Below are 12,332 nucleotides of genomic sequence, written 5' to 3' on the forward strand. Positions count from 1 at the left end.
TGCATCTGGACACTGGGGTATGTTAAATTTCTATATTGTAGGTTATACCGAAAACAATGAGAAAAGCCAAAAGATTAGTCAGAAAGCGAACAATCTATAGACTACAAACGTAAAAGAAGGTTAAAAATAGTTTCAAGTCCAGTAACAAAATACTTCTTTTAGCTTATTACTTATTTTTGTTATTGTTGCTGTTGTTCTTGTTGTTGTTGAGACAGGGTGTTATTCTGTCATCCAGGCCAGAGTAACTCAGTCATAGCTCACTACAACTTTGAACTTCTGGGCTAAAGCATTCTTCCTACCCTAGCCTCCCTAGTAGCTGGGACCACAGGTCTGGCTAATTTTTCTATTTTTTGTAGAGATGAGATCTTGCTCTTGCTCAGGCTGATTTCAAACTCCTAACACCAATAGATTCTCTCACCTTGGCCTCCCAAAGTGCTGAGTTTATAGCTACGAGCCACAGAACCTTTTTTACAGCTTAAAAAAAATAATAATCATTCTAATTAAAACAACAATTTGAGATTTCCATATGTAAATCCCAAGTATACAATAATAAAACTTCAAATAAGGTACTTATAAAGTGTTATCATTAAAAGAAAATAATCAGAACTTCCACTGGACAGAAGTTACAATGAAAACAAATAGAAGAAACAGAGAATTTAAGTGGAAAGGAGAAGTCCAAGATCAGAATTTTTTTTTAACGAAAAAAATTAAAATTTGGGTGCCCTACTGTTAGTCTATTAAAAGGGAAAGAAAAATTTGGAAGATGTGCTGGAAGAAGTATTATCATGCAAAACTCAATGAGCTATTAGAAAGCTGGCCTCTATTCCTTCTCTCCCCTGAATAGGATCAATTGAGACTATTAATATTCAGCTCCTGCCCTTATTACAAAAGGCAAACCAAGTTCAACATCACACCATCAAGGTTTAAGCAACTAGTCCAATAATACACCATTACCTCAAGCAACAAAAATGATTGTTCATTACTGATGGTGTCATTTTGGGTTTTCCTCTATCTCTGATAAAATGGATGTAAGCCTATGTCATTTGTACCGTGAAAAAGAGAAACATTCTGGTCTTTAAAAGCAATCAGTATCTTCAACTATGGAGATTTTCATCAGCGCTTATAATCACTTTTATATTTCAATAAGAGACATATAAATAAAACTGAGTTATATGCCCAAACAGGGAAGTACTTCAACAATTCCTCTTGAAGGAGGGAGGGGGATGTGGTTTAACATGAAGGCCTTAGAATTAGTGTCAATAAAATTTCAATCACATGAACCTCACTCCTAACTGTTCCCTCCAACAGGGGCCAAAGCCTCAACATGTGAAGAAATGCATTACTCTCCCACTATAGCAATATTGATTACAGGTCCCTTTTTACTATGAGTGCTGGAAAAAGAGGTCGATAAGAGGGTACCACAGGGAAGTTTATAATAAACTGAAGTTTATAATAAATTAAGATGCCTCCCCCTCCTCAGAAAACTAATGAAAGTCTATATTGCAAAATGCAAATGCCAATTTAGAGTGAAAGGAAAATTATATTTCAATGTTCCAAAAAGGAGGTGAGAATGGTCCCATCCTACTGGAAAACATGAATACAACACAAATGACATTATAAAATACTCTAACTTTATGTGGTCCAGGTATGTTTGTGCACATGTGTGTTTATTCACTTTAAAATCATTCAAAAATTTCCAGTGAGTACCAACTGTGTATCAAGCATTATTAAAATATATGGATATCAGTTCTGTCCTTTATGGAATTACGGTCTCATGGTGGAGAATAACATGTAAACAACCTTAAAACCAAAGTATTTTCTTAAAATATTTTTGGCAAGGTCACAGTTTTCAACATCACAGTCTTAAGTAAAACAGATTTAGGAAAATAATTAGAGATAGAAAAATGTAAAAAGCATATATGCACACACACATTAGTAAATAAGAAGCCTAAAATTGTGAGCTTACAGGCTGAGTATGGTGGCTCACACCTGTAATTCCAACACTCTGGAGGTTGAAGCAGGTGGATTGCTCGAGCTCATGAGTTTGAGACCAGCCTGAGCAAAAGGAAGACCCTGTCTCTACTAAAAATAGAAAAACTGATGCAAAAGGATCGCTTGAGCTCAAGAGTTGGAGGTCGCTGTTATACATGACACCACGGCACTCTACCCAGGTTGACAGCTTGAGACTCTGTCACAAAAAAAATAAAACAACTGTGAGCTTACAAGATAGTTTAGTATCATGAGCATTTAGAAATTTGGTCTTGTAGGTGGCCCTTTGGTTATACTAACCGTGCAAGAAGTCTTGGTATCCAGACTACCAAAGCCTATTTATCCTAAGTTCATCATATACAACCATCCCTTCCAGAAGTTGTCTGGAGATTTACAGGCATATTTCCCCCAGGTCTAGTCTTTCATCTGCATTGAGTGGGGGTGGAATGCAAGTAAACCTTCTTTACCTGACACCACAGACCCACCAGCACATCTGTGGAAGGAGACAGCAGTATTATTGTTTCATTCCACCATTTAAAGGTGACAAAGGTAAATACTGCATATGTAAAAATGAACAAATGTTAAAATTCTGGTAGACACGGGCGGCGCCTGTGGCTCAGTGAGTAGGGCACCAGCCCCATATGCCGAGGGTGGCGGGTTCAAACCCAGCCCCGGCCAAACTGCAACAAAAAATAGCTGGGTGTTGTGGTGGGCGCCTGTAGTCCCAGCTGCTCGGGAGGCTGAGGCAAGAGAATCGCGTAAGCCCAAGAGTTAGAGGCTGCTGTAAGCCGTGTGATGCCACGGCACTCTACCCGAGGGCAGTACAGTGAGACTCTGTCTCTACAAAAAAAAAAAAAAAATTCTGGTAGACACATATAAACTGAAATAATTCAAAACCACAGCTGGTGAAACTGTAATAGACAGGAAGTTAGAGTACAATGCCTAATACAAACTGCCAGAAGACAGTGAGATTTACAATCACCCAAGTTCTCATTTTCCATGAAAGTAAACAATGTTAATATTGAAAAATAAGAGACCATTGGCTCTTTTCAAAATACAGTTTAATGATAATGAAACAATTCATTTCTTTTCACTTCTGTTCCCCTTTCCAGCTGATGTGAACATGTTCCTCCTCTTCAATTTTAGAATGGCAATAAAATAGGTCACAACACCTATTTCCTACCAAAAAAAAAAAATGTGGGAAACAAGCTAGGGAGGGGGAAAGATAGGTTCCCTATCCATACACAACCACTGCTAACATTTTCATATTTCCTTCCAGATAATGCTCTGTCCATAACATTTTTATTTTTGTTTTATCTAATTGTGATCATATAAGATAATTTTTAGTGGCAAGATGACAGGCCATAACAGGATTCAAAATGTTTAATAATTTAATAGATGAAAAAGGTATCTAGCTGTTTGCACTGTTCTAAGCACTGCTGAAGTTGACTATTTATATCGCACCTTGCTAAATTACATGTTATTATGATTCAGTTCAGGAAAGAATTAAGAAATTGATATGTACCATCTTTAAATATTAAAGAATTTAAATACTAAACATATGAGTGTGTTTAAATATTAAAGTTGAAAAAAGATAAATGGTTAAGTAACAAAATGTTCTTTAAAAGTATATTTTCACTTCTCAACATTCAATTTGTACCCAAAGATAGTTCCCCCGAAAATTCAGTTCAGCAGCACTAAGCAGGGGTTTTAAACCATAGTTTAGGTTAACAATAAAAGTCCTTGACTAATTGGAACATGACTTACAACAATTGCTGTAAGAATTTTAAAAATAGTATATATTATCAGATTGAAGTGTTCTGGAAAGGTTTCAGATGAGAAACAGATTTCACCTCATTATTAAGGCTTTAGCTGCTACAGAGAAAGACAATATCCAAGAACAAGAGAATAACTTAATAAACAGGCTTGACTAAGTAAACTCATAAAAATTGAGGAAGGTGTGTCCTTCAAATTAACAACCAAGACAGAACTGGAAGAGCAGGGATGACAGGTAATATGATGATAGTACGTAAGATAATTCAAGTAGAAAGGCTCAATAAAAATAACCACAAATGAAACCCTCACCTTTGAGAAATTACCCCCAAATAAGGAGCTGAAGGCATCTGAGTTGCTAAAAAACAGAAGTTTCAAGAATCAAGAGTATCCCATATTCCAGAAGTGCTGGAATATGCCACCTGGGAAGAGGCCAATGGATTCTGAGTAAAGCCATTCGACAATTCAATCTCAGCAGAAAGGACAGGCTAAGGCAGCCTACAGATTTTGCAGTTTATCTTTTTCCAAAAATGACCAGCACAGACCTAAGCCCCCCTAATACCTAACTTGATGATATACAGGCAAATTGAAAATCAGCAAGTCAAGTTATCAAGAATTGTCAGGGTTGGTCTCATAGAGAAGGTTCCACCTGAGACAGACCTTGAAGATGGTAAAGGAGTGAGCCACGCACATGTTTAGGGAAGAGCCTTCCAGGAATGGGAAACTGGAACGCTGAGAGGAACAGGCCTGGCATGTGCAAGGACCTGCAGAGAGACCAGGGTGGGGTGAGGGTGGGGGGACGGGGGTGGACAAGAACACAGGGGCAGGGACAGACAAGACCTGAAGTCAGAGGGCTGATGGGACTTAAGACAGAAGGACTCTAGCTTTTCAGAACTATTCGGATTGTTTCGGCAGAAGAGTGAAAAAACACATGTGCAGAGTCCTGAGCTACAAAACAGCATAATTCAATGACTGAAGCGGATCCTCTAGTACTTTCTGTGATCAACATCAACAGTGTTGGAAACTTGTGTTAATAGGTCACACCTGTAATCCGAGCACTTGAGAGGCCAAGGCCGGTAAACTGCTTGACCTCAGGAGTGAAAGATCAGCCTGAGCAAGAGCAAGACCCGGTCTCTACTAAAAATAGAAAAATTAACTGGGCATTGTGGCAGGCGACTGCAGTCCCAGCTACGTGGGAGGATGAGGCAAGAGGACTGCTTGAGCTCAAGAGTTTGAGGTTGCCATGAGCTGTGATGATGCCAGGGCACTAAACCCTGGGCATCCGAGTGGCAAAACAAAACAAAACAAAAGAAAACATGTTATTTGCTGGCTAGATTTGCAATGAGTGCTACACTGGAGCTGTAAAGCAGCAAGCAGGCTGGGCCCAGGGCAGCAAGAATGACCCAACATCGTCAGCTCCAAGAGAGGGTACAGCCTTCCCACTTACCCAAAGGCAACAAGCAAATATCACTTTCATTGCCATTAGATAGCACTTTACTTGTTCTATAACATGGGAAAGATTAGAAAGCATTTTCAACAGGTAGGCAAGCCTTGATTACCTGTTAACTAAGCATTTCAGTTATAATTTTATAGGAAAAAGAACTAAGAAATATCCTGGAATTATATTATTTTCATAAATCTTAGATTATTATAGAAAAAAATCTCAAGTATTAGAGTGCAAGTTACTTTTGTTTTTACATTTTGGCAAAGCCAAATATAATTGTAAGAAGTGATAATCTCTTAGTACTTCCAATTCTTTATCTAGCCAACCATAGTAGCTTTCAGCCTAAGTCATTTTTAAGTAGTAAATATCACATGTAAAATGAATTTTATATGTATAACTATAATATAGAATTTATCTTCAGTGAAATAATTCAGGCCATTCTATTTTTCAGTTGTAGTTGAAGGTGATTATAGGTATCCAACAGCTTATAAAAGTACCAATAAATTTTAAATTAAACACTAATTTTTGGTTTTATAATTGACTTACAATAAAGATTACAATGCTTTATTAGCAGAGAGTGTAAACATATTTACCCCATGTATACATGGGTATACGTGAACCATACAAGTCTTATCTGTGTACTAAACACACAATACCATAATTGTATGTCCGCTTTCTAATTATAATATGAACCATCACCACACATGCTCTCCAACCATCACTAATAAATAATTTAAAGTAATACCAGCATGAGCATCAAAAGGAATTCTTCATTTATTTTATTCTGGAAAAAAGACAGTTAAACGATGATCTTATACCACTGCATATAGCGTCTAATATGGCATCTACAAAACAACACTGAAAAGAATGACGACAATGAAAATGAGAAGAGCACATCATCACCAACTCCAGCCTCCTTTTGGTTTTCTTGCTTCACCTCTTCTGTGCCACTGTATATACAGCTAAATAGGTAGGCTCAAGCCTCTTTCAGGGAGATACTGGCAAAGGGCATACATTCATCATATTGCCTGTGTCAAAAACCTAATACTAGTGCACCTAAAACTAATCAAAGGTTTACCCCAAAAGAATTACATACCACAGATTAAGAAGGACAAATAATAGCAGACTCTAACTTAACAAAAAGATTTTGTTAGCTCGATGCCCATAGCACAATGGTTACCATGCCAACCACATACACTGAGGCTGGCAGGTTCGAACCCAGCCCAGGCCAGCTAAACAACAATGACAACTGCAACAACAATAACAAAAAATAGCTGGGCATTGTGGTGGGCATCTGTAGTCCCAGCTGTTTGGGAGGCTGAGGCAAGAGAATTTCTTAAGCCCAAGAGTTTGAGTTTGCTGTGAGCTGTGACACCACGGCACTCTACCCAGGGCGACATAGTGAGACTGTGTCCCCACTCCCCTCAAAATAATAAAAATACTTTGCTACTATGTTTACTCTCTGAAAATCACAAAACTATTTTCCATTATTTTTCTGAATTAAAACATTAAAAAAATAAGAATAGTGGGAAGTTAATACACATAATAAAATATATCATTGTAAACAAAGAGCCAAAATATGTTTGATCAAGGAAAACTGGGGAACTTCTCTTCAAATATATCAGCTCCCAAAAGAAGCTCACTAGCACCATTATTAAAATTCTTTTAAAAATTCTTAATGTGGGAAGCCAATTCCTGGGCCAAGGCTTCTCTTCCCTTTCCTTCCAGCTCTCTTTACATCCTTAACTCTAGCCTGTTGCCTACCCACCTACCACTGCTTTCTCCATGGCTCTCAGCAATGCCGAGGTGCAGAAGCAGATTAAGCATAGGATGGCTTTCATTGAACAAGAAGCCAATGAAAAAGCAGAAGAATTAGATGCAAAGGCAGGAGAAGAGTTCAACATTGAAAAAGGTCAGCTTGTGCAAACCCAAAGACTAAAGATTACGGAATACTATGAGAAGAAAGAGAAGCAGATTGAGCAGAAGAAAATCCAGATGTCCAATTTGATGAATCAAGCAAGGCTCAAAGTGCTAAGAGCAAGAGATAACCTTATCACAGACCTACTAAATGAAGCAAAACATAGACTCAGCAAAGTGGTAGAAGATACAACCAGGTACCAAGTGCTGCTGGATGGACTGGTCCTCCAGGGTTTGTACCAATTTCTGGAGCCCTGAATGACTGTTCATTGTAGGAAACAAGATTTACCTCTGGTAAAGGCTGCAGTGCAAAAGGCAATCCCTACGTACAAAACTGCCACTAAAAACGCTATTGGTGTCCAAATTGATGAGGAGTCCTACCGGCCTGAGGAAACAGCTGGTGGTGTTGAAATCTATAATGGGGATCGTAAAATAAAGGTTCCAATACCCTAGAAAGCTGGCTGGACCTCATAGCCCAGCAGATGATGCCAGAAGTACGGGGAGCCTTGTTTGGTGCAAATGCCAACAGGAAGTTTTTGGACTAGGCCTTTGGGAGAGAGAGTCCATCCACTGCGCTACTGCTATGATGTGGAAGCTTCTGATGTTTAAAGAAACAAGAGTGTCTGTGTTGCTTCCTCTTTGCTGTCCTAATATTGGTCTGTATTTATCAGTGGAAACCCTTCTGTGTCTAATGCCCTTGGCCTAACTGTTAACAGTGGGAGAATGTTTCATTTGCTTTGATCAGGAACCCACCCCTAGTTCATCTCAAAGTAACACAGCGCTAGGCTGGTCCTACATCGTTAGGCGGTGGCTGCATGAACTTCACCGAGCTTCCTGCTCTTTCTCCACCTCCCTGTTAACTAGTCTAGAGGGTGATGTTTATGGTGTTCTTGGCCTTGAGGTCTCTGCTCTTTAGGTTTCAAATGCATGTGGCACATGCGTTCCTCCCAGCAGTAGGAGCTTCACTGTTACCTACTGGGGCCTACAAGTTTTCCTCATCTGTAAATGTGATTTGAAACCTAAACCATGAATATGCTTTATTTACTAAAGTAAAAAATGTATGTGGAAAAAAAATGCTTAATGTGGTGAAACAAAGTAACAAATACTATAAATGACGATGATATTGCAGCAATATCTACTGAAACTCTATTAACAATGTTTAGTAAAGAAGCAATGTAAATAATAAACACTGTGTTCTTTTATACTAATAACTAGGTAATCACTACACAAGAAGAAAGTCCACGAGACCAAAAAAAAATTATAAAATGCTAAAACTAAGCAAGATCTTATGTAACTTACAAAAAAATATTATGTAACAGTACTGTAAGACATTATTCAATGTAAGTAATAACTCAAATGAAGAAAAAATGTGGTTCTTTATGAAAAAGGCAAATATTGCAAAAATGTCAATTTTATTTTAGTTAATTCCTGTATTTCCTAACATATTAAACTATCAAGTTCATAAATCAAAACTTAATGGATGACAGGCACACTATGAGCATGACTCTGACTCAACTCTTATTCAAGCAATCCATGTAACCAAATATATTTGTACCCCTGTCATACTTTGAAATAAAACAATACAAAAAATAAAAAAGAAGAAAAAAGAAAAGTTAATTTGAAAGAAAAAAATACACTGTCAAATACCCTAAAAGAAAATATGGACAGGAAAAAGCATCAGTCTTCCTTGATAAATTCTTTACAACATAACAATCATTAAAACCCTCACATACTACCATAAAATAAGAAAAGTAGATTGATGTAAAAATCAGAAGTCCTAGAAAAGATCTAATTACCTAGAATTTAATATATAATAAATAAGAACTCACCAAACTAAAGGATTAGGAAGAATTACTTGATAAATAAATAATGTATCACAGAAAATTTTTAAAACTTAAATCTATACTTACAGCATAAAATGTTATAGTTATAATAAGTACATTCTGAAACCAACCTATGAAAGTACAGATAGAAAAGAAAACTGAATATTAAGTTTCTTGTAGGGATATTAATTTCCCTCAAGCTTTGTTGCAAGAGGAGGAGAAAATACCAAGCCACCAAAGAAAAAAAATCCAAACATCTGATTATGATTTAAAAAAAAGTAGAAATTCTCTACACACCATTAAATGATATCCAAAGAAAAGGGAAAGCTGCCTTAGATTCTTAGCTATACCTTCTACAACCATTCAATGAAGGAAAAATGGAAAACCTTCAGCATGAGCTAAGATGACCCAAGATTAGTGGTATATTTAAGAGCCTAATTCCTACTATGGGGAGTCTCTGAAATTTTCCGCTCTAAGCAAAATATCTGGTATGACCAAAGTCGCAAAAGGGATGAAACACTCAAAATGGGATAATGTGGAGGGTTTACTTACAAAAGGGTGATTTACAACGTGTGTGCAGGAGACCAGTAGGGATGGTACACTGACCTGGGCTCGCAGAAGCTGAGCTTTTCACTGTCACTAGAAAGGAAGTGATGAGGACAGTTATGGAAATCTCAGGACAGTCACACAGTTGGTTGCTTAGTGGGGAGCATGAGGGACGGAGCCCACCCAGGTGCCCTTGCAAAGAGAGAGCCAGGGCATCAAAACTTGGATTTCCCTTTCCTTCCTCTCTCTAGCTTCCACCAGCTTCCATATGGGTCAAACTCAACCAGAAGACAAAGGGCAAGTATCTCCACAGGTCAGCCTCCGGAGCAGAAAGCAGGATGAAGACAGATGGGAGATGTGTCAAAAAACGCGAGTGAGAGAAATCTGGTACCACAGGGTAAGCCTATTGTGTCCATTCTCATAACATCTCTTCTGCTTCATGTTCTGGTTTGCTGCTTTATTCTTGCCAATTTTAACTCTGCCACAAAATCCAGTAACAGTGCCTTGACGATGTGAAAACCTTCCATAATTCCCCTTTAACCACCACAAAGACTCGATGCTTAGTATCAAAACCCAAAAATTCAACATAATCCAAATGACCAACAGATGTGACAATGTATTTAGAAATGATAACTGAGCTCACCATTAAGAAATCTAATGTCAAATGTGCTTATAGAATGATATATGAAAAACAGATTATTTATGTGTTAAAGTTATAAGCACGTGAACAATGTATGGATTCAATGAAAAATGGAAAGTTGGTATTAAAATGGTGTATTTTAATATATCCTAGAAATTGAAAGATGATATGCCAGAAGGCATATTGAGGGGGGAAGGAAATAAGAAAGGAAAAGAAAATTTTCTGACACTATCCAATAAGGGCCAGGCAATGGTTAGGGTGAGAACAATCATGATTTTCCTCTAAAGACAATTACAGGAAACAGCCGGGGAGCCTGCTAAGCCTTTCAGTGACCACAGTACCACAGAAGTGTTTCAAAAACAGAACTATAATCAGGACAGAAATCAAAACACAACTATCCTTTTTGAATGTGGAAGATGACACAAAGGAAAACAATGCTTTAATCTCACATGATTAAGGTACTTAAGACGCTGTGTTGATTTTCAAAATTAGCTAAGGATATCTAAGTTGGAAAAGCAAAAAGCTCCATCAAAGGAGCAGTGCTTTCTGTGAATACCAGATAACTCATCTCGAATGGATGTTAGACAAAAGCCCGTACATGTGATATTTTTTCTTCCCCAGCATAAGGTCATAGTGGAAGAAATTTCTCCTCAACCATACATGAGGATGGAGAATGAAAGCTGCAGAACTTAATCACACACATTTGCCATATGGAAAAAAGATTTCAAAATAACACCGAATGGTAAATCTAGAACGGCGGTTCTCAACCTGTGGGTCGCGACCTCTTCGTAACAAGGAAAATACATCCTGTATATCAGATATTTACATTACGATTCATAACAGTAGCAAAATTACAGTTATGAAATAGCAAGGAAAGTAATTTTATGGTTGGGGGTCACCACAACTTGAGGAACTGTATTAAAGGGTTGCGGCATTAGGAGACATAGGAAGGTTGAGAACCACTGTTCTAGGACTAGACCACTCCTGTGCCCCATGAGGTATCACTGCTACTGTAGAAAAGCTCCAAACAGTGTTTGGCATGACGGCATACTTAACACAAATAACAGGATTGCAAAGCCAGACGTACAAGAGTTCCAGGACAGTGTTCAGCAGCCCCAGCACAGTAAAGAATGTGCGTGTGATTTCCCTAAGAAGTCAGGATATTTTCAGGCTGGATTATGACACTTGACAAAAGATTATTTCACCATAAATCTGTATCATCTGACAAGAGAGACTAGAGAAGATTAGACTTGAAATTTCACACTGATCAGAAAAGAAAACAAGAGCAAGAAAAAAGGAGAAACAGTGAATGAAGAGTTGGTAAAGAGGGTGTGGGTCTAACAGCAGAGCCAAGCTGAACAGGTGAGTCTGCAAGCTGAAAGCAGGTTGGGGGGTGAGGGGGCAGTGTCATCACAAGGTAAAAGTTCAAAGAGAAAACAGGATCAAGGTGAGGGCTGTCAGCTTAGAAGGCATTTGAGAGGAGCGGCCTGACAAAAAGGCAAGCAAAGAATTCAAAATGAGCGCAAAATGAGCGCCCTGAGTCTGAAAGCAAATGGAGACACCCAGCAGTGGAGTGAGTACAGATGAGCAAGGCAGGAACCCAGCTTTCAGGCAACTGGGCACCAGGATGAGCGAACACCAAACGCAGACCCAACCCCTGGTGAACTTTTTTTTTAAGACAGAGTCTTAAGCTGTTGTCCTGGGTAGAGTGCTGTCACATCACAGCTCACAGCAACCTCCAACTCCTGGGCTCAAGCAATTCTCCTGCCTCCACCTCCCAAGTAGCTGGGACTACAGGTGCCTGCCACAACGCCCAGCCATTTTTTGGTTGCAGCTGTCATTGTTGCTTGGCAGCCCGGGCTGGGTGCCCGCCAGCTCAGGTGCATGTGGCTGGCACCCTAGCCGCTTGAGCCACAGGCGCCGAGCCTAGAAGCTTCTTAAATGGCCCCAGCAGAGATAGATGAGTCCCGCCTGTAGGGTGAGGCTAAAGGTGCACATCGGGGTTTAATGTCACAAAGGCAAGAACAGGAGAAAAGGAGGAAAAGAACACAATCCAGAGATAATGAAGTTAGTTTCACATTCATATGAAAATTTGCGTCTTTTAAAATTGGTAATAAACATTTCCTTTCAGTTTTTGAGTTAAAAAACATCCTGCTTGCCCTTAATTCCAAAAAGGATATTCAATCATGCACTAAAAATT

The 12,332-nt window shown here is 38.6% G+C and overlaps 1 protein-coding gene and 1 pseudogene across 9 annotated transcripts in view; one reads left to right on the forward strand and one right to left on the reverse strand.

Annotated features, from left to right (window-relative positions):
* The window catches only part of CADPS2 (calcium dependent secretion activator 2), a 504,393-nt gene that overhangs the window by 459,255 nt on the left and 32,806 nt on the right, over positions 1-12,332 (reverse strand). The window lies entirely within an intron of this gene.
* LOC128598647 (V-type proton ATPase subunit E 1-like) lies at positions 6,992-8,134 on the forward strand (annotated as a pseudogene).

The sequence above is a fragment of the Nycticebus coucang genome, chromosome 11, assembly GCF_027406575.1.
Source record: "Nycticebus coucang isolate mNycCou1 chromosome 11, mNycCou1.pri, whole genome shotgun sequence".
Taxonomy (NCBI): Eukaryota; Metazoa; Chordata; class Mammalia; order Primates; family Lorisidae; genus Nycticebus; species Nycticebus coucang.